The 22,798-nt window shown below is 42.6% G+C and overlaps 1 protein-coding gene across 8 annotated transcripts in view; it reads left to right on the top strand.

The window, feature by feature from the left end:
• LOC132405567 (prolyl 4-hydroxylase subunit alpha-2-like) overlaps window positions 1-22,798 on the top strand; it is a 148,943-nt gene that overhangs the window by 6,861 nt on the left and 119,284 nt on the right. For 2 of the 8 annotated variants that reach the window (XM_059990476.1, XM_059990482.1), the window contains exon 2: window positions 5,191-5,267. The exons of the other annotated variants lie outside the window; for them this stretch is intronic. The gene's annotated coding sequence lies outside the window, so the exon portion shown is untranslated. The remainder of the gene's footprint in view (window positions 1-5,190; window positions 5,268-22,798) is intronic. 8 annotated transcript variants of the gene reach the window in all.

Genomic DNA, 22,798 nt, shown 5'->3' on the forward strand with positions numbered 1-22,798 from the left:
GTGCAAATACAAAAAAAACCACTGAGAACAGAGTTGTAAGGCTGCGTGTTTGGCAAAATATAGCTGTATGGTTATACTTGTGGGCTGGCCCCAGCACATCGTTAAGCTGTGTTGGTTGTTAATACAGACGACACTTTTCACCGTATATCTTGATGCACATCTCGATCTGAAACCAGTTCCTAGGACAGTTAAATCGAAAAGTCACGTTCTATGAGTAGACTCTGCAGTGAAACTGGCTGTCACAACCAAATGAGCTAATGTTATGAGGCATTTGAAAAGAAACTGCTGCTCAGTGCAGCCTGGAACTGATTGTAGCAGAGCGCTGATAACTGTGCCAAGAGCTGGAGAGATGTGGCATCCGAAGAACAATCTGGAAACAAGGCAAGACTCGACAGATTAGGTGCAGCTGCTGAGCAAGCAAGGCAAAAAACTCCAGTAGTCAGCAGTTGGGTAATTTTTTTTAATAATCACTGTAAAACGTTTTTGAGAATTGATGTAATGTTTTGGCACAACCTTGTTGGAGAGGTGGGGGTTACAGTATGTTTCCGTTACATACATAGTTCACACTGCTTGGAGGAATTCTGAGACTGTTGTTGGGTTGGATGACTCTGGGCCTCTACTTGCTGAAGTTCAGAAGAATGAGGGGGGGATCTCATTGAAATCTATTGAATATTGAAAGTCTAGGTAGAGTGGGTGTGGAGAGGATGTTTCCTTAGGTGGTGGAGCTAGGACCAGAGGGCACAGCCTCAGATGAGACGGACATCCATTTAGAACAATGATGAGGAAGAATTTCTTTAACCAGAGAGTGGTGAATCTGTGGAATTTATTGAAACAGGTAGCTGTGGAGGCCGGCATTGGGTATATTTAAAGCAGAGGTTGATACGTTCTTGATTAGTAAGGGCATTAAAGGCTACAGGAAGAAGGCAGGAGAATGGGGTTTCAGGGGGATAATAAATCAGCCATGATGTAATGGCAGAACAGACTCAACAGGCCAAAAGGCCTAATTCTTCTCCTATGTTTTATGGTCTTATGTGCAAGTACCTTCTCTCAGTTTATTTTTCTGCTTTGAAATCGCCTTGTCAACTAAGGGAAAGATTCATAGTTGCACGGTGCCTTTCAAAAACATGCGACATTCCAAGGTGTTTGCAGACAGTGAAGGTCACTTTGAAATGTAATGAATTGGAAAGTCTGGTAGCCAAAATTTGCATATTAAATTTCCTCAAGGAGCAACAAGATGTGCGCCAGGTCAGAAACAGAAGATATTTTAACATCTGTCGGACGATGCTGAGGAAGTTCTACGAGTCTATGGTGGCCAGTGCTATCATGTTTGCTGTTGTGTGCTGGGGCAGCAGGCTGAGGGTAGCAGACACCAACAGAATCAACAAACTCATTCGTAAGGCCAGTGATGTTGTGGGGGTGGAACTGGACTCTCTGACGATGGTGGCTGAAAAGAGGATGCTGTCCAAGTTACATGCCATCTTGGACAATGACTCTCATCCACTCCATAATGTACTGGTTAGGCACAGGAGTACATTCAGCCAGAGACTCATTCCACCGAGATGTAACACTGAGCGTCATAGGAAGTCATTCCTGCTTGTGGCCATCAAACTTTACAACTCTTTCCTCGGAGTGTCAAACACCCTGAGCCAATAGGCTGGTCCTGGACTTATTTTCACTTAGCATGATTGACTTATTATTTACTTATTTATGGTTTTATATTGCTATATTTCTTCACTATACTTCGTTGGTGCGGCTATAACGAAACCCAATTTCCCTCGGGATCAATAAAGTATGTCTGTCTGTCTGTTTTGGCTTTTTACCTCTTCTCACCTGCCGATCACTTCCTGACGGGTCCCATCCTCCTTCCCTTTCTTCATTGGTCCACTCTCCTCTCTTATCAGATTCCTTCCTCTCCAGCCCTCTACCTTCCCACCCAATTGGCTTCATCTATCATTTTCCTGCAATCCTCCTTTCCCTTCGTCCATTTTTTTTTATTATAGAGTCTTTCCCCTTCCTTTCCAGTCCCGAAGAAAGGTCTCAGACCGAAACGTTGACTGTACATTCATTTCGGCACACCTGAGGACTGGGAGAAATTCAGAGATCAGCAGAGGAGGACAAAGGGCTTAATTAGGAAAGGGAAAAAAGATTATGAGAGAAAGCTGGCAGGGAACATAAAAACTGACTGTAAAAGCTTTTATAGATATGTGAAAAGAAAAAGGTTGCTCAAGACAAATGTAGGTCCCTTACAGTCAGAAACAGCTGAATTGATCATAGGGAACAAAGACATGGCAGATCAATTGAATAATTACTTTGGTTCTGTCTTCACTAAGGAGGACATAAATAACCTTCTGGAAATAGTAAGGGAACAAGGGTCTAGTGAGATGGAGGAACTGAGGGAAATACATGTTAGTAGGGAAGTGGTGTTAGGTAAATTGAAGGGATCAAAGGCAGATAAATCCCCAGGGCCAGATGGTCTGCATCCCAGAGTGCTTAAGGAAGTAGCCCAAGAAATAGTGGATGCATTAGTGATAATTTTTCAAAACTCCTTAGATTCTGGATTAGTTCCTGAGGATTGGAGGGAGGCTAATGTAGCCCCACTTTTTAAAAAAGGAGGGAGAGAGAAACTGGGGAATTATAGACTGGTTAGTCTGACATTGGTGGTGGGGAAAATGCTAGAGTCCGTTATCAAAGATGTGATAACAGCACATTTGGAAAGAGGTGAAATCATCGGACAAAGTCAGCATGGATTTGTGAAAGGAAAGTCATGTCTGACAAATCTTATAGAATTTTTTGAAGATGTAACTAGTAGAGTGGATAGGGGAGAGCCAGTGGATGTGGTATATTTAGATTTTCAAAAGGCTTTTGACAAGATTCCACACAGGAGAATAGTGTGCAAAAAGTGGGAGTAAACAGGACCTTTTCCGAATGGCAGGCAGTGACTAGTGGGGTACCGCAAGACTCAGTGCTGGGACCCCAGTTGTTTACAATATATATTAATGATTTAGACAAGGGAATTAAATGCAGCATCTCCAAGTTTGCGGATGACACGAAGCTGGGCGGCGGTGTTAGCTGTGAGGAGGATGCTAAGAGGATGCAGGGTGACTTGGATAGGGTAGGTGAGTGGGCAAATTCATGGCAGATGCAATTTAATGTGGATAAATGTGAGGTTATCCACTTTGGTTGCAAGAACAGGAAAACAGATTATTATCTGAATGGTGGCCAATTAGGAAAAGGGAGATGCAACAAGACCTGGGTGTCATTGTACACCAGTCATTGAAGGTGGACATGCAGGTACAGCAGGTGATAAAAAAGGCAAATGGTATGTTGGCATTCATAGCAAAAGGATTTGAGTACAGGAGCAGGAAGGTTCTAACGCAGTTGTACAAGTCTTTGGTGAGACCGCACCTAGAATATTGTGTGCAGTTTTGGTCCCCTAATCTGAGGAAAGACATTCTTGCCATAGAGGGAGTACAGAGAAGGTTCACCAGATTGATTCCTGGGATGAAAGGACTTTCATATGAAGAAAGACTGGATCGACTAGGCTTATACTCTCTGGAATTTAGAACATTGTGGGGGGATCTTATTGAAACGTATAAAATTCTAAAGGAATTGGACAGGCTAGATGCAGGAAGATTGTTTCCAATGTTGGGGAAGTCCAGAACGAGGGGTCACAGTTTAAGGATAAAGGGGAAGCCTTTTAGGATGGAGATGAGGAAAAACTTCTTCACACAGTGAGTGGTGAATCTGTGGAATTCTCTGCCACAGGAAACAGTTGAGGCCAGTTCATTGGCTATATTTAAGAGGAAGTTAGATATGGTCCTTGTGGCTAAAGGGATCAGGGGGTATGGAGAGAAAGCAGGTACAGGGTTCTGAGTTGGATGATCAGCCATGATCATACTGAATGTCGGTGCAGGCTCGAAGGGCCGAATGGCCTACTCCTGCAACTATTTTCTATGTTTCTATGATTCCATGGATGCTGCCTGACCTGCTGAGTTCCTCCTGCATTTTGTTGGTGTTGTTTTGGATTTTCAGCATCTGCAGACTTTCTCATGTTTATGACATTCTGCAGATGCTGGAAATTCAGTGCAACAAACATAAAATCCTGGAGGAGTTCAGCAGGCCAGACATTTATAGAAATGAATAAACAGTCGACATTTTGGTTCAAGAACCTTCATCAGGACTTTTTTTCAGTCTGTCCCTTCTCTCTGGTCCTCCTCCCCCTCCCTTTTCTTCCATGGTCTTCTGTCTTCTCCTCTCAGATTCTCCCTCTTCCAGCCTTTTATCTCTTCCACCAATCAACTTTCCAGCTCTTAATTTCATCCCCTCCCCCTCTCCCAGTTTCACCTTTCACTTGCCACCTTGTGCTTCTTCCTCCCCTCCCTCCCCACCTTATTCTGCCTTCTTCCTCCCAATGAACTGCCTCAGCCTGAAACTTCGACTGTTTATTCCCGTCCATAGTTCCTGCCTGACCTGTTGAGCTCCTCCAGCACATTGTGTGTAAGGCTCTAGATTTCCAGAACCTTGAGTCCAACTTTTTTTCAGTCTGGTGTTTTAGTGCTGGTGGTCGAGAAGTAAAATTGGAACAGGATATTTAAAGGAATCTTGTAAAAATATTTGCATGGATAGGCAGCAGCTGCCAGATTCCTTTAACTCTTCATCTGAAAAACTACTACTCCCCCTCAACTCTGTTTAGTGTAATAGCCTATGTTGTTCTGAGATGGACCTGAGTGAACTTGCTGGTGACATTACTGTCAACAGGAATTTGAGGCTCAGTCAGCTCAGTGCTTGCACACAATTCGGTGCCAGCAGTGCGAGTGGGTGGATCTCATAGCTTATTTTGTTTTAACCTGCTCACTGGTTATGGGGCTCTGACAGCAATTCGAGGAATGTTGATGCGCCTTGTACGCTGTTACAGTTCAGGGCATTCGGGAGTTCGGAGTTCAATTCCGCTGCCATTCTAGAGGAAGTCCCTGCAATTCCTCCCCTTGGAATACGTGGGTTTTCTCCGGGCCCTCCAGTTTCTTCCCACAATCCAAGGATGTACTGGGTAGGTTAGGTGGTCACTGTAAATTGTCCCGTCATTAGGTTGGGGTTAATCAGGTTTGTTGGGGGCTGATGGGGCGGTGTGGTTCAAAGAGCTGGAAGGCCTGACTCCACACTGCATCGCTGAATTACGCATTTATTTTACAGATAGTTTATAAATTGATCACAAACGCAGAGGCCAAGTGTGCAGAAAGAAACAGTCCAGAGCCAGATGTATTGTGGAGGTAAATAGAAGCCTATTGGCTTCCCACTAGTTTGGTTGGATTATAATTACTCCAAAATGGATGATAATCATTGTTTACCATTTGACTGTCAGTTTAGATCAGTGCATTATGCATTGTCACATGTATTAGATGGAATTAATTGGTCTGGATTGATAGAATAATCACGTAAGTGCCCACAAGAAAAGGAATCTCAGGGTAGAAAATGGTAAATTCTATGGACTTTGATAAGAAATTGACTTTAAACTTTGAACATAGGACATAAAATATAGAACACTACAGCACAGTACAGGCCCTTTGGCCCACAATGTTTTTGCTAATCTTTTAACCTACTCTAAAGTCTTTCTTCCAACATAGCCCTCCATTTTTCTTACATCCATGTGTCTACCTAAGGGTTTCTTAAATGTCCCTAATGCGTCTGTCTCCACCACCACCCCTGGCCGGGCGATCCACAGGGCCACCACCTCTGAGTAAAAAGACCTCTGCCATTTCCCCCCTGTACTTCTCTCCAACCTCATTAGAATTATGCCCCCTCGTATTAGCCATTTCTGCCTCAAGAAAAGTCTCTTGCTAGTCACTTGATCTGTGCCTCTTCTCATCTTGTGCACCTCCATCAAATTGCCTGTCATTCTCCTTTGCTCCAATGAGAAAATACCCAGCCCCACCTATCCTCATAAGACATGGTCTGGATTCCACACAACGTTGTAATGTTGTGGACAGTACAAGCTAGGGTAAGGTATAAGCTTAAACGTGGCTTGATAGCAATGTAACAAACTGGCTATGAAATGAATTAGTAAGAGAAGTTTCAAACCAAGTAGAAGTTGATACAATCTGTAGGTTTTGGGTGTCCTTTTCTCAACAACTTACTATAGAAAATACAGGTGACCTATGTATTATGGCAGTTTGGGTAGTGGAAATTCATCTTTACTGTATTCACAGATCGATAGCAAAAAATCTGAGATAAGGAATAAAAATCCATACAAAAATGGGGGATAAAAAAGTAACTTTATACATGCTTTTCTCAACTTGCATTTCTTTGTGCATGCACTTGGAGTTATAGAAAATCAAGTTAAGCACAATTTTCTGGGAATTCTTCCTCTCCACCCAACTCTCCACCCCCCAGTAGGTGTGGGGGCTTTTGCCTCTAAATATGTATGTGTTCAACCTGTTAATTCTGCTTTCTTCTTTTTCCATCAATCAGTGCCCTCTGCCCCTTCCTCTCTACATTGTATAATTAGACCCCAGCATTGCTCAGTAGAAGGAGTTTCCACTGGAACAAAGAAGACAAAGTATGACTGTACTTTTGGTTGTCCTGAGTAGTAGGAGGTGGACATTGTGGGCTGTTGGGCCCATTTTCCATATGCTTGATGACTAATGCTTCAGCTTTGTTTAACGAGCTGGACAGGCAGTGTGTCATGATGGATGTGTCAGATCATGAACAGCACAGAAGGAGATGAAAATTGCCTGTGATTTGGTTTGGCTTTGGAGCTGTTTTCCTTAAAATCTTCGAAAGTTGATTATACTTTTTGGACTTCATGTTATTGAGTTTGAGTGTGTGCATGTGCAAGAGAGAATGCAGAAGGCCCAAAGTATGCACGTGGGTTGGCTAAAACCACCAATCTTCAAAGATTTTTAAAGATTTATTTGTCACACGTACATCGAAATATACAGTGAGATGTGTCGTTTGTATCATTGTTTGCAGTGCGCTGGGGGCAGCTAGCAAGTGCCATTGTATTTCCAATGACGGCATCACATACCTTCAACTTAGTCTAACCTGAATGTCTTTTTGGGATTTGAGAGGAAATCCACGTGGTCACAGGGAGAACGTACAAACTTCTTCCAGGCAGCAGCAGGAATTGAATCCTGATCTTCTGATCACTGGCACTGTAAAGCAGTGCGCTAACTGCAACACTATTGTGCCGTAAGAGTTATACAATTTTTCAAATAATTCCTTACAATATCACAATTAAAAGATTTGGCTTTTATTTCTAAAGGTACTTCACTAGCTGACAAAGAATAAGCTTTGTTCCACTCAAACAGCTACATCAAATTGCAGAATGCTTCATAAACATATTGCCTTATGTTTTTACCAGCATTGAGACAGATTGTTGAACCCCTCAGTCAATGATAGTTGTCTGTAATGGTTTTCTCCTAGCCTACTTCAGATAGCCTAGCCTATTTCTCCCACCTTAATCTCAAGCTCTCCCTTTAATGCTTTTGTGCTATTTGCTACAGCAATTCTGTAATAAGCCTTGTTCCACTGCGGACATGTAATAACAATTTGCACATTCTGAGCACTTTCCCACTCTAGGCTTTTCTTCTTATTGAATTCATTAGTAACTGACATATTTATGGCTCAGTGTACAATAGGTTTGAAACAGTCAGCACATGGCCACTTACAGGGTGTGATCATTGCTTACAGACGTGATTTATGATTTTAATAGCCTTTCTGAGGAAAATGCTTGCTTTAGTGGGATTATAGGTTGCGGGGGTTGGGATGGGGATAGCCCGTATATTTCGGTCATGGAGGATTGGCCAAATGTGTTCGAGTGATCAATCTGAATATGCTGGGTACTTGGGGAATGATTGGAGAGTGCGTCAGAGGCTGCAGAGTGAACTATTAGTAGTGACTCCATTGGGAATTTCTCAGATCACTTTCCATTATCTTGGATTCCATTTGGGGATCATTTTTAAAAAAATTATTGAGATACAGCATGGCATAGGCCCCTCTAGCTGTTTGAGCTATGCCGCCCAGCAGCCCCCAACTTAACCATAGCCTAATTATGGTAGAACTTACAATAACCAATTAACCTACCAACTGCTACATCTTTGGACTGTGTGAGGAAATTGGAGCACCCAGAGGAAACCAATGCAGTCACGGAGAGAATGTACAGACACCTTACAGATGGCACCAGGGATTGAATTTGTGTCACTGGTTCTATAAAGTGTTGTGCTAACCACTACGCTACTATGTCATCTATGGCAGAGGTTTCCAACCTGGGGTCCACAGACCCCTCAGTTAATGGTAAGGATCTATGGCATAAAAAAAGGTTGGGAACCCCTGATCTATTCCGAGGGAGTTCAATAACAACCATATTTTTTCTGTAACTAACCCTGTTGGTTTAAATTTGGATCTGATCTGTGTTTTCCAAAGACAGACATGAATCAGAAGAAAGGCATTAAGCAGATCATTGATGCCTGGAGAGGAGGGAATGAATCCAGTTTAAGGGTTTTTGTAGCACTCCTGTTGCTTGTGACTTTACTAAGTGGATAGAAGCAAGTCAGCTGCCCTGGTCAGAACAAGAGGATCATCTCCAACCTCTGGCTCGGGTGGGAGGTGGTGACAGTGTTGAAGGCTTAACTTCAGTTTAATCAGTACTCAGTGCCTGGTGGTGCTTGTCTGGGCAGAATTGGAATTGTGATCCCTGACTCAGATTACACAAAATTTGTTGTTTTGCAGCAGCAGTATGGTACAGTACAGAGACACAAAGTTACTATAAATTATGAAATAAATAGTGTAAGAAAAGAACAAACTAGGTATTCATGGACTGTTCAGAGATTTGATGGCGGAGGGAAAGATGCTGTTTCAGATTTTTTTAGTGTAGTCTTACAGGCTCCTGTACCTCCTACCTGATGGTTGTAACAAGAAGGAGAAGAGGGCAAGTTCTGGATGCTGAGGCTCCTGTGTGATGGAAACCACCAGCTACAGGCACTGCCTCTTGAAGATGTCCTGATGGTGAGGAGGGTTGTGTAGCCTTTTGCAATCCTGTGTATTGGTATCACAGTCATAGAGAAAGACAGTATGGAATCAGTCCTTTCTGGCCTATGACAAGTACAGCATTCTCCCTGTTAGCCACAATTGTCCATAACCTGCAAAGCCTTTACCCTCCATGTACCTATCCAAATGTTGCAGTTGTATCCTCCTCAACCACTTCCTCTGGCAGCCCGTTACTGGTATTCGTTATCTGCTGGGCAAAGAAGTTATCTTTCAAGTCTCTTTTAAGTCTTTCCCTTCTTGTAAGTGAGCTTGTTTTAGAATACCAACCCTGGGGATAAGACTATGACCATCCACCCTATCCATATGTCTTATTATTCTCCTACGCTATGAGGTCACCTCTTATTCTCGTAATCTCCGGGGAATAGAGATCCAGCGTGGACTTTATCTCTCTATAATTCAGGCCCTTGAGTCCAGGGAACATTCTCGTAAATCTCTTCTGTACCCTTTTTTGGAGATTGCCTACCAAGCTGTACTGCAAACAATCAGGATGCCCTCCACCAAACATTTATCAAAACTTTCAGGAGTCTTTGGCATTGCAAATCTCCGCTATCCCCTAATGAACTTTGTGATTGTATCGATATGTTGGGTCCAGGGTAGATCCTCTAAGATGTTGATGCTCAGAAATTTGAAACTTCTCACCCATTCCTCCACTGACCCCTCAATGAGGACTGGTGTGTGTTCTCCAAACTTTCCCTTCATGAAGTCCACTCAATCAATTTTTGGGTTTGCTGATGTTGAGCAAAAGGTTGTTGTTATAGCACCACTTGTCACTGTCTAAGATCCTATCAATACTAGTGGTGTCCTTGGCGAATTTAGGAATAGTGTACTGATCATCTCTCTCAATCTACGTAAGCTGCTCAGTCTCAATTCTTTGGGGCTTCTTTAACCCAAACTGTTCTAAAAAAAAAATTAACAATAGACAATAGGTGCAGAAGTAGACCGTTCGGCCCCTCGAGCCTGCACCACCATTTTGAGATCATGGCTGATCAATTACTATCAATACCCGGTTCCTGCTTTGTCCCCATATCCCTTGATTCCCCTATCCATAAGCTACCTATCTAGCTCCTTCTTGAAAGAATCCAGAGAATTGGCCTCCACTACCTTCCGAGGCAGTGCATTCCAGACCCCCCACAACACTCTGGGAGAAGAATTTTTTCCTTAACTCTGTCCTAAATGACCTACCCCTTATTCTCAAACCATGCCCTCTGGTACTGGACTCTCCCAGCATCTGGAACATATTTCCTGCCTCTATCTTGTCCAATCCCTTAATAATCTTATATGTTGCAATCAGATCCCCTCTCAATCTCCTTAATTCCAACGTGTACAAGCCTAGTCTCTCTAACCTCTCTGCATAAGACAGTCCAGACATCCCAGGAATTAACCTCGTGAATCTATGCTGCACTTCCTCTACAGCCAGGATGTCCTTCCTTAACCCTGGAGACTAAAACTGTACACAATACTCCAGGTGTGGTCTCTGTACAAATGCAAGAGGATTTCCTTGCTCTTGTACTCAATTCCCCTTGTAATAAATGCCAACATTCCATTAGCCTTCTTCACTGCCTGCTGCACTTGCTCATTCACCTTCAGTAACTGATGAACAAGGACTCTGAGATCTCTTTGTATTTCTCCCTTACCCAACTCTACACCGTTCAGATAATAATCTGCATTCCTGTTCTTTCTCCCAAAGTGGATAACCTCACACTTATTCACATAAAATGCCATCTGCCAAGTATCTGCCCACTCACCCAGCCTATCCAAGTCACCCTGAATTCTCCTAACATCTTCATCACATGTCACACTGCCACCCAGCTTAGTATCATCAGCAAACTTGATGTTATTTTTTATGCCTTCATCCAAATCGTTAACGTAAATGGTAAACAGCTGTGGTCCCAATACCGAGCCCTGTGGCACCGCACTAGTCACCACCTGCCATTCCGAGAAACACCCATTCACCGTTACCCTTTGCTTTCTATCTGCCAACCAGTTTTCTATCCATGTCAATGCCTTCCCCCCGATGCCCTGAGCTTTGATTTTACCCACCAATCTTCTATCTGGGACCTTATCAAATGCCTTCTGAAAATACTGGTGCGGTCAGTAAGTGTTTAGCCATGAACCTCAGACTCCCAAATAAACTCTGAAGATTGAGCCACAGGAGAAACTGCAGATGCTGAAAATCTGGAGCAATACACACAAAATGTTGGAGGAACTCAGCAGCTCAGGCAGCATCTCTGGATGGGAAATGAGCAGTCAATGTTTTGGGCTGAGATCCAAGACTGGAGAAAAAGAGGGCAGATGCCAGAATAAAAGAGTGGGGGGATTGGAGGGGGAGGAACATGTGCTGGTGGGTGACAGATGATAGGTTACAAGGTGAAGGGAGGTAAGGTAGATGGAGCTGGGAGTGGGAATAGTGTGAGAATTGGGAGGTGATAGGTGGAAGAGGCAAAGGGCTAAGCAAGATGGAATGTGATAGACTATGGAGTAAAGGGAAGGAGATGGGGTAACAGAGGGAAAAAGATGTGGGTGATGAAGGTTGTGAGGGTGGGGAGGGGAAAGATAGGAGGTAGAGGGACCGAAGAGATAATGGAAAACAAAAGGTAGGGGTGGAGGGGCAGACAGAGGGGGTTGATTACCAGATCTTATAGAAATTGAGGTTGATGCCTAGCTTGGAGACTAATGTCTCTAGTCTGTAGCCCCAATTCGATAGTAGGAGAGTCTTTAGCCTGGCTCTTTGCCTCTTTAGGCTGCTGATAAAACTTGCTGTCTCACATGTTCTCTCTTGTACACTCAGGAATATTGGCTGATGATAGAAAATGCTTGAGCAAGTTTGGTGATTGGCTTCAGTGTACAATTGTGAATGTAACCAGACCCCAGTATTTCCATTGGTGCTCAAGGTCAAAAATGAAATTCATCCTGGATGAAAAGTCTCAGCTGGAAATGTCAGCTCTTTATTTCCCATCATAGATGACTTGTTGAGTTCCTCCAGCATTTTGTGTGTGTGTTGCCGTTGAAATGCATCCCTACAGAGCTAAAGTGTGTTCGGGTGTGAAAGAAGTCAAAGACTTGAAGAGGAACAAGGCTTAATAATTCATCCCAAAGACTTGCCTTCAGAAGCAGTAATTAGTATGTGGGATAGATCTGGCTGTTTCCTTGACATGCTCATTAAAAATGAAATATATGGTGAAAGTCATCCACGTTCATCCATTTAATGTTGCTTACTTGTGGTACTTTAATATATTACTGTGGTTCTGTGATTCTGTGTATGTACTTTGCTGATGTTTCCGCTGTTTTTGTGAACAAGTACAGTTTGTCTGAATTGGATATTATGATTTTATCAGTAAATTTCCATGTGTGCAGATGAAGCACGAAGAGCCAAGCAAAATTTATATGTCTGGAAAAATAATTACTGGCTTCCACCCTAATGGAAGTGTCCACAGAGGAGGTGCAATTTAAATTAACTTCCTTGACTTAAATTGCTTGACTTAGATTTAATGTTTTACACTTTGCCTCTGCTAGGAAAATCTGACTAATTCAGGTTGGAAACCAACTGCTGTTCAGAGTGGATCAAGGGTTAAATTCCAACTTGTTGAGGAATGTGCTGTTATTTCTGCACCAAGTCATCACTTTGAGAGCAGAAGTGGATGAATAAGCAATCAGTAAACCCTGTCATATTGGTTGTGTAACTTATAAATTATATTGGCTTCATGAGAGTCAGCAAAGTTGTCCTACAACACCTGCTAAATAGCTGTTACAATCAGAGGTTTGTCTGCAATGGAAGAAAACTATGTTTGTGCTATTTAGTAGAACCATTCTAGATGAGTTTCTTGAAGTGGATTGGAAACAAATATTTTACAATGTTAATAATTTGTCCTGGGCCCAGCACATAATGGCATTATAAAGAAAGCACAGCAGCACCTCTGTTCCCTTAGAAGTTTGCCAAGATTCGGCATGTCATATAGAAGTTTGACAAACTTCTGTAGATGTGTGGTGGAGAGTATATTGATAGGCTGCATCACATCTTGGTATGGAAAGACCAATATTCTTGTATGGAAACACCAATACTCTTGTATGGAAAAGCTTACAAAAAGTAGTGGAAATGGCACAGTCCGTCAAGGGTAAACCCCTCCCCACCATTGAGCACAACTACTTGAAGCGTTATCTCAGGAAAGCAGCATCCATCATCAAGAACCCCCACCACCCCAGTCATGCTCTCTTCTCACTGCTGCCATCTGGAAGAAGGTACAGGGGCCTCAGGACCCATATCACCAGGTTCAGGAACAGTTATTATAGTTATAACTATCAGGCTACTGAACCTGGAGGAATAACTTCACTTGCCCCATCACTGAAATGTTCTCACTACCTATGGGCTCATTTTCAATGACTCTTCATCTCATGTTCTTGATATTTATAATTATCATTATTATTATGTTTTTTCTCTTTTGTATTTGCACAGTCTGTTGCTTATTGCATGTTGGTTGTTCGTCCTGTTGAGGTGCAGTCGTTCAATGATTTTATTGTGTTTTTTTGGACTTGCTGTGTATGCCTGCAAGAAAATGAATCTGAGGGTTGTATATGGTGAGATATGATGACGTTGATAGTAAATTGACTCTGAACTTGAACTTTGAACTTATCACAAAATAAGGACAGCATGATTATAGCACATTGCTTTACAGCACCAGCTGTAAGAACAGGGACTGTAAAAACAAGAAGTTTGTATGTACTTCCTGTGGCCGCATAGGTTTCCACTGGGTCCTCTGGCTTCCTGCCATAGTCTATAGGTGTATGGTTAGTGTCAGTGAGTTGTAGACATGCTTTGCTGGCACCGGAGGCCTGGTGGCACTTGTGGGCTTCCTCGTTGATGTCAAAGGACTCATTTCACCGCATGTCATGATGTACAAATGACAAAGCAAGCTAATCTTTAATCTTTATCCGTAATTTAAATATCATCAGAGTTTTACTCTTGTACTCATTCCCTCATCCAAATTAAAGTTTCAGTTTTGTCTGAGAATGCAGAAGACCAGTGTGAATAGTGGCTCAATTCGCCAGTTGGTAAATAAATTGGTAAACTTAGTTTATTATTGTCTCATGTACAGTGAAAAACTTGTCTTGCTTCCTGTTCCTGCCGATCAATTCATTGCAGCAGTGCATAGAGGCAGTACAAGGTAAAACAGTGACAGTGCAAAATAGAGTGTTCCCACTACAGAGAAAATGCAGTTCAGGGAGGCAATAAGCTGCAAGGTCATAATGAGCTAAATCGTGAGGTCAGGAGTCCAACTGTTCACCAGTCTTGTATCAGCAGGATGGAAGCAGTTCTTGTGCCTGGTGGCACCTCTTTCAGGCTTTATATCTTCTGCCCAAGGGGAGGGATGGAGAGGAAAGAATGTCTGGGTGTGGCTGGTTTGCTGAGGCAGTCAGAAGAATAGACAGATTCCATCGGAAGGTGTGGCTGCTTTCTGTGATGTGGGCTCAGCTCAGCACAGCTCCCTGACGTTTGTTGTGGCCCAGGCAGAGCAGTTGCTGCACCAAACGGTGATCTCCCCGATAGCATGCTTTCTGTAGTGCCGCAATAAAAACTGAAGGTCAAAGGGGACATGCCTACTTCCTTTGGCCATCCGAGGAAGTAGAAATATTGGTGAGCTCTTTTTTCTTCAACATCAAAGTGGTTGGACCAGGGCAAGCCATTTGTGGCGTGCTGTCCTGGACGTTGAAGCTCTCAACCTGAGCACTGTTACGTAAGCAGTGGGTGGGGATCTCGGTGTGTGAATCAGAAGACAACATATTGATGCAGCTGTAAAGAAGGCAAGTCAGCAGCTACATTTCATTAGGAGTTTGAGGAGATTTGGTTTGTCACCTAGAACACTCAAAAACCTCTACAGATGTGCCGTGAAGAGCATTCTGACTGGCTCCATCACCGTCTGGTATGGGGAGGGGGTGCAACTGTACAGGGTCAAAGTGAGTTGCAGAAAGTTGTAAAATTAGTCAGCTACATCATGGGCCCTAGCCTCCACAGTGTCCATGACATCTTCAAGGAGCGGTGCCTCAGGAAAGTGGTGTCCATCATTAAGGACCCCCATCACCCATGTTACCATTGGGAAGGAGGTACAGAAGCCTGAAGGCAAACACTCAATGATTCAGGAACAGCTTCTTCCCCTCTGCCATCTGATTTCTAAATGGACACTGAACCCATGAACACTACCTCACTACTTTATTTATTTATTTCTATTTTTTCACTACTTATGTTAACAATATAATATAAATATATATACTTACTGTAATTTAGTTTTTTTTTTCTGTATTTACCATGTGTTGCATTGCACCCCTGCAGCAAAGTTATCAAATTTCACAGTGTTTGGTGATATTAAACCGGATTCTGAAGATAGAGAATTTTTCACTGTAGATCTCGGGGATTGCTGGTCTCACAGGGACATTGTGGCTCGGACTGAAGTGAACTTAATGATCACTGAGCGACTCCTTTGAAGAAGGTGGAGACTTCACACTGCAACATTTGGCGAAAACTTACCCTTGAATAAGCAGTACGAAGACACCGAATCCTATTGTGGGACCTTGATGTGGGATAATTATTTCCTACATTGCGTCACTTCAAGTACATTTCATTATCTATAAAGACATCCTGATGCCATGAAGGTAGTTTCTCTCTCTACCTCATTAACTCCTTAACCTGACCATAGGTTTTTAACACCAACACCAGGAATTCTGCCGATGCTGGGAAATGGAAGCAACACCCTACAAAATGATGGAGGAACTCAGTAGGTTGGGCAGCATCCATGAAGAGAAATTGAGAGTTGACATTTCGGGTCGAGACCCTTCATCAGGACTGGAAAGGAAGGAGGCAGAAGCCAAAGTTAGGAGGTGGAGGGAGGGGAAGGAGTACAAGCTGACAGGAGGGAGTATATCCCGGTGAAGCCAGCTGCGGAAGAAGGTAGGTAGTGGGGGGGGGGGTGATGAAGTGAGTAGCCAGAAGGTGATAGGTGGAAAGGGCTTTATCTATTAAAAATGTAACTATGCATTAACTCATGTGATCCTTTTAGTTCTCAGTACCTGTAGTCCTGAGAGATATACACTGTACTTACAGTAATACCATACTGTGCAGTTTGACAGAGTATTGAGATACAGAGTGCAAAAGGCCCTTCTGGCCCTTCAAGCCACACTGCCCAATAACTGCCCAATTTAACCTTAGCCTAATAACGGACAATTTACAATGACCAATTAACTGACCAGCCGGTACTTCTTTGGACTTTGGGAGAAAACCAGGGCATTTCGAGGAAATCCACGCAGCCATGGGGAGATTGTACAATCTCCTTAAGACCATAAGGCATAGGAGCAGAAATAGGCCATTTGGCCCATTGAGTCTGCTCCACCATTCAACCGTGGGCTGATCCAATTCTTCCAGTCATCCCCACTCCCCTGCCTTCTTCCCAAACCCTTTGCTGCCCTGGCTAATCAAGAACCTATCTATCTCTGCCTTAAATGCACCCAATGACTTGGCCTCCCCAGCAGCTCATGGCAGCAAATTCCACAGATTTACCACCATCTGACTAAAGTAATTTCTCTGCACCTCTGTTCTAAGCGGACGTCCTTCAATCCTGAAATCGTGCCCTCTTGTCCTAGAATCCCCTACCATGCAAAATAACTTTGCCAAATCTAATCTGTTCAGGCCTTTTAACATTTGGAATGTTTCTATGAGATCCCCCCCTCATTTTCCTGAACTCCAGGGAATACAGCCCAGGAGCTGCCAGATATTCCTCATACAGTAATGCTTTCATTCCTAGAATCATTAGAACCATAGAACACGACAGCACAGATAACAGTTCACATTCTCGTGAATTGTCTCTGAACCCTCTCCAATGTCAGTATATCCTTTCTAAAATAAGGAGCCCAAAACTGCACACAATACTCCAAGTGTGGTCTCACGAGTGCCTTATCACATCACATCACATCCCTGCTCTTATATTCTATACCCCTAGAAATGAATACCAACATTGCATTCACCTTCTTCACCACAGACTCAGGAGGTTAATTTACAGGCAGCAGTAGGAATTGTCTCATGTATCTTCATATTCTGTATCTAAAAGACACTAAGCAAAAACTTAAAAACCCAAAGTGGGCAATGTGACCATTGGTGAAACTGACATCAGTAATTGTTTATAGGCAGATCCTTAACCATGTTGCTTGGATTTTGGGAGTTGGAGAGTAAAGGGTTGGCAGTAATTACAGTTTAACTCTTGGCGCTGGTACAAGCACGCAACCTTCTGTTAATCAGCAGACTGATTCCTTACTTGACACTTCAGACTCTTTCTGCATTTATCTCAGCTTGTGCCTTTGTCTGCTTGTGAGGGAATGCGAAACTTCAAGTGCATCTGGGAGAGTCATCAGCTTGGTGAAAGACACACCTTGGTCTGTCCAAAACTTGTTGGTCTTTCGGTACAATGAGGTGTCCGTAAGGGAATGGTGCAGAGCGGCATGTTGCAGGCCACAGAAATAATATGTCAAGAAATGCACTGAAGCTTGCAAATGCATTGTGAGGAAAAACTACAGTCTTAAGTGCTTCTGCCATGAGACACTGAGGAGCTAAGTCCAGTGTTAGAAGCTTTTCAAACAAAAGTTTGTACTGAAAGCACAAGGGGGGGGGGTGGGTAGCAAGTCTGTGTGAGCACATGACTGAAGACCAGAAGCTTTATTTGTCGGAGGAGACTCCATGTGTGGCAATGCTCTTCTGTACACAGAATGTGCCAACACTAAATTTTAGGCTGCGAAATACTGTGATTTCTAAGATATACAACATGATGAGGGGAATAGATAGGGTAAGTGCAAGCAAAACTCTTCCACTGAGGCTGTGTGAGACTTGAACAATAGGCCATAGGTTAAGGGTGAACGTGAACTATTTAAGGAGAACCTGCAGGGGAACTGCTTCATTCAAAGAGAATGAGTTGCCGGTGTAAGTGGTGAATGTGGACTCAATTTCAACATTTAAGAGAAAATTGAGTACTTGCACAGATGGGAGGGGTATGGAGGGCTATGGTCCATGTGCAGGTTGATGGGATTTGGCAGAATAACAGTTTGCCACAAATTAGATGGGCTGAATGGCATGCATCTCCATTGTATTGCCCTATGACTTTATGAAAGTCTTGCATGTTGCATTTCTTGTACATATTTTTAAATTTATAAAATAAAATGTGATAGAAAAGAATAAAAATGTTAAACATTTACTTTAAATTCATAAAGTAACGATTATTACTGAGTTATGATGTGTTACTTGTGTTACTGTTACCCATTCTCTGGCAGCCCTTGACTCACACATCATGCATTGGGTGAGCAGAAAGGATTCCTTTATACCCCTTTTCTGACTGAAGATGACAGATATTTACAAAAGCACACATTGGAAGTGGAACCTTGTATTAGCCCAGAGACGAGAGTTCAAAATCAATGACTGCAGCGGAGGAATTTCAGTTTGACTAATTGATAGATCATGAATTAAAAGCTTCTATCAGTAATATTGACCTTTTTAAACTATCAAGTTGTTATAAGAACCCATTTGATTGACAGTGTGAAAAGACTAGCTGGAGTGGGTTTGGGACAGGAGTGAATGTAATTAATGTGTATAAACTGGGAGGGTTAAATGAATAACTATGAGAGAACAATTTCACAAGGAAGAAGGATCAATAACTAGCTGGCATTTATTTAAGTTGGTGAAATGAATAAGGGCAGCTGAAAATAAATAATTGTTTCACTCAAGTTATTTTGAGGATCCTTGAACTGTGCTGGTTGTTGATACTGTACAAACAACGTAGATCACTGTATGTTTTGATGTACAAGTAACAAATGAAACAAATCTCTCTTATCTCTTCGTCATGCCCTTGCTTTTATTTAGAAAGAAAGTCATAGTCAGTTTAAAAATTGCTTTCTCATTCAGTCTGAAGATACCTTTCTTTAAAAGGCATCATAATGCTATGGTATCTGACTTTGTGGTATGTGTGGAACATAAGTCATGACCTGGCGGAGCGAAACATTCAACCTGTTGCAACACGTTCAGTCAAGAACAAGTGCATTCCCGCTCCGTTAAAAGTTGCAGTTGGAAATGCAGCCATCGATTCAGCTGAGGCGGTAGCTTTAATGTACTTCGCATGTCCCTGTGTACCCCAGGAACTGCAGAACTGGAAGAGAAGGCGATAGAAGCCAGGATTACCCTTTCCCTGGAGCCAGAATTCCCCTGGCTTCTGTCCCTTTCAGCTCCAGTCCTGACGAAGGACCTCAGCCTGAAATATTGACTATTTATTCCATTTCATAGATGCTAGCTGACCTGCTGAATTCCTCCAGCATTTTGTGTGTGTTGGGATACTTCCTCCCCTTCCCACAGATCTTTCTGTCACCTTGCAGTAGGAGCCTTTGTTCAGATATTAAGTGTATGACTGCTAAGCATATAGTAGCTTGCCTCCTGCCAACAGATGGTCCCTGTCTTTGTTGCGGGTACTGTCTCAGAGGATTTATGCTTTTTAAATTCCTCAGACTCCTGCTTCCTGTAAAACAGCTGTCTATTGCAGTAATGACCTGCAGAGCCTTGGAACTTGTGCCACAATGTATTTATTTAGGTAGTTTGTTTTCAGTAGGCACAGATATAATGAACAGTTAACAATGCTAATATTTCCACTCTTCAATTCTGAATTTACCACTGCAGCTTATGGAGTAAACCGAGGAAAATTCCTGGCACCATGAGATGTCAGTTTTGCTTTGAATCACTGGCTTTATATGGATAGGTTTCCCTACTGGTTAAGTGTAGCTCAAGAGCTCAGCAACAGTAAGGAATGGAAAGAAAGTCTCTTAAAGGATTTTCATGAAGCGTCTTGCCTCAAAATGTCAACTTCCATAGATGTTGCCTGGCCTGGCCTGCTGCATTCCTTCAGCTTTTTATATGTATTGCTCAAGATTTCCACCATCTGCATAACCTCCTGTTTCTTTTATAAAGATTTCTATTTTATATGTAATCTGAATTTTTCCTGAAATTTATGATCTATAAAATATTTTTGGGTGTTAGCCAAGTAAGGAGGAATATATTTGTATATTATATATTGAGTTTTTTTTTAAGTGGAGGGTGTTGATAGGTTCTTTATTAGTAAGTGCGTCAAAGGTTATAGGCAGAGGCTGAGAAGGGGTATGAGATAGATTCCTCAATGTTATCCTTTCAGAGGATCTGTCCTGGGCCGAGCATGTAATGTGCAATTACGAAGAAGGCAGGACAGCGCCTCTACTTCCTTAAAATTTTGCGAAGATTTGTCATGACATCTAAAACTTTGACAAACTTTTGTGGATGTGTGGTGAAGAGTTATTGACTGGTTTCATCATGACCAAGTGTGGAAACACTAATGACCTGAATGGAAAACCCTATGAAAATTAGTGGATACAGCCCCAGGCAAACACAGATGAAGTTTCCCCACCACTGAACACATTTACACAGGGCACTGTCACAGGAAAGCAGCATCCATCATCAGGGACCCTCACCACTCAGATCATAGAAACATAGAAAATAGATGCAGGAGTAGGCCATTTGGCCCTTCGAGCCTGCACCGCCATTCAGTATGATCATGGCTGATCATCCAACTCAGAACCCTGTACCTGCTTTCTCTCCATACCCCCTGATCCCTTTAGCCACAAGGGCCATATCTAACTTCCTCTTAAATATAGCCAATGAACCGGCCTCAACTGTTTCCTGTGGCAGAAAATTCCACAGATTCACCACTCTCTGTGTGAAGAAGTTTTTCCTCATCTCAGTCCTAAAAGGCTTCCCCTTTATCCTTAAACTGTGACCCCTCGTTCTGGACTTCCTGCATCTATCCTGTCCAATCCCTTTAGAATTTTATATGTTTCAATAAGATCATCCCTCAAAGTTCTAAATTCTAGTGAGTATAAGCCTAGTCGATCCCGTCTTTCTTCATATGAAAGTCCTGCCATCCCAGGAATCAATCTGGTGAACCTTCTTTGTACTCCCTCTATAGCAAGAATGTCTTTCCTCAGATTAGGGGACCAAAACTGCACACAATACTCTAGGTGTGGTCTCACCAAGGCCTTGTACAACTGCAGTAGAACCTCCCTTCTCCTGTACTCAAATCCTTTTGCTATGAATGCCAACATACCATTTGCCTTTTTCACCGCCTGCTGTACCTGCATGCCCACTTTCAATGACTGGTGTACAATGACACCAAGGTCTGGTTGTACCTCCCCTTTTCCTAATTGGCCACCATTCAGATAATAATCTGTTTTCCTGTTCTTGCAACCAAAGTGGATAACCTCACATTTATCCACATTAAATTGTATCTGCCATGAATTTGCCCACTCACCTAACCTATCCAAGTCACCCTGCATCCTTTTAGCATCCTCCTCACAGCTAACACCACCGCCCAGCTTCGTGTCATCCACAAACTTGGAGATGCTGCATTTAATTCCCTCGTCTAAATCATTAATATATATTGTAAACAACTGGGGTCCCAGCAGTGAGCCTTGCAGTACCCCACTAATCACTACCTGCCATTCTGAAAAGGACCCATTTACTCCCACTCTTTGCTTCCTGTCTGCCAATCAATTCTCTATCCACATCAATACCATATCCCCACTACTGTGTGCTTTAAGTTTGCACACTAATCTCCTGTGTGGGACCTTGTCAAAAGCCTTTTGAAAATCTAAATATACCACATCCACTGGCTCTCCCCTATCCACTCTACTAGTTACATCTTCAAAAAATTCTATAAGATTTGTCAGACATGATTTTCCTTTCACAAATCCATGCTGACTTTGTCCGATGATTTCACCTCTTTCCAAATGTGCTGTTATCACATCTTTGATAACCGACTCTAGCATTTTCCCCACCACCAATGTCAGACTCACCGGTCTATAATTCCCCGGTTTTTCTCTCCCTCCTTTTTAAAAGGTGGGGTTACATTAGCCACCCTCCAATCCTCAGGAACTAATCCAGAATCTAAGGAGTTTTGAAAAATTATGACTAATGCATCCACTATTTCTTGGGCTACTTCCTTGTGCACTCTGGGATGTAGACCATCTGGCCCTGGGGAATTATCTGCCTTTAATCCCTTCAATTTACCTAACACCACTTCCCTACTAACATGTATTTCCCTCAGTTCCTCCATCTCACTAGACCCTTGGTCCCTTACTATTTCCTGAATATTATTTATGTCCTCCTTAGTGAAGACAGAACCAAAGTAGTTATTCAATTGGTCTGCCATGTTTTTGTTCCCTATAATCAATTCACCTGTTTCTGACTGTAAGGGACCTACATTTGTCTTGACCAATCTTTTTCTTTTCACATATCTGTAAAAGCTTTTACAGTCAGTTTTTATGTTCACTGCTAGTTTTCTCTCATAATCTTTTTTCCCTTTCCTAATTAAGCACTTTGCCCTCCTCTGCTGGTCTCTGAATTTCTCCCAGTCCTCAGGTGTACCACTTTTTTTTTGTTCATACTCTCTTCCTACTGCTACTATCAGGAACAAGGTACTGGAGCCTCCAAACCCACACCATCAGGTTCAGGAACAATTATTACCTCTCAACCATCAAGCTCTTGAACCAGATGGGTTAACTTCACTCAACTTCAGTTACCCCTTCACTGAACTGTTCGTACAACCTATGGACTCACCTTTAAGGACTCTTCTCATGGTCTCGATGTTGATTGTTTTTTTTTTCCTCTTTGTTATTTGCATAGTTCATTACGCTTGGCACATCGTTATTTGTCCATCCT

Source organism: Hypanus sabinus, chromosome 15, assembly GCF_030144855.1.
Source record: "Hypanus sabinus isolate sHypSab1 chromosome 15, sHypSab1.hap1, whole genome shotgun sequence".
In the NCBI taxonomy this organism is placed as follows: domain Eukaryota; kingdom Metazoa; phylum Chordata; class Chondrichthyes; order Myliobatiformes; family Dasyatidae; genus Hypanus; species Hypanus sabinus.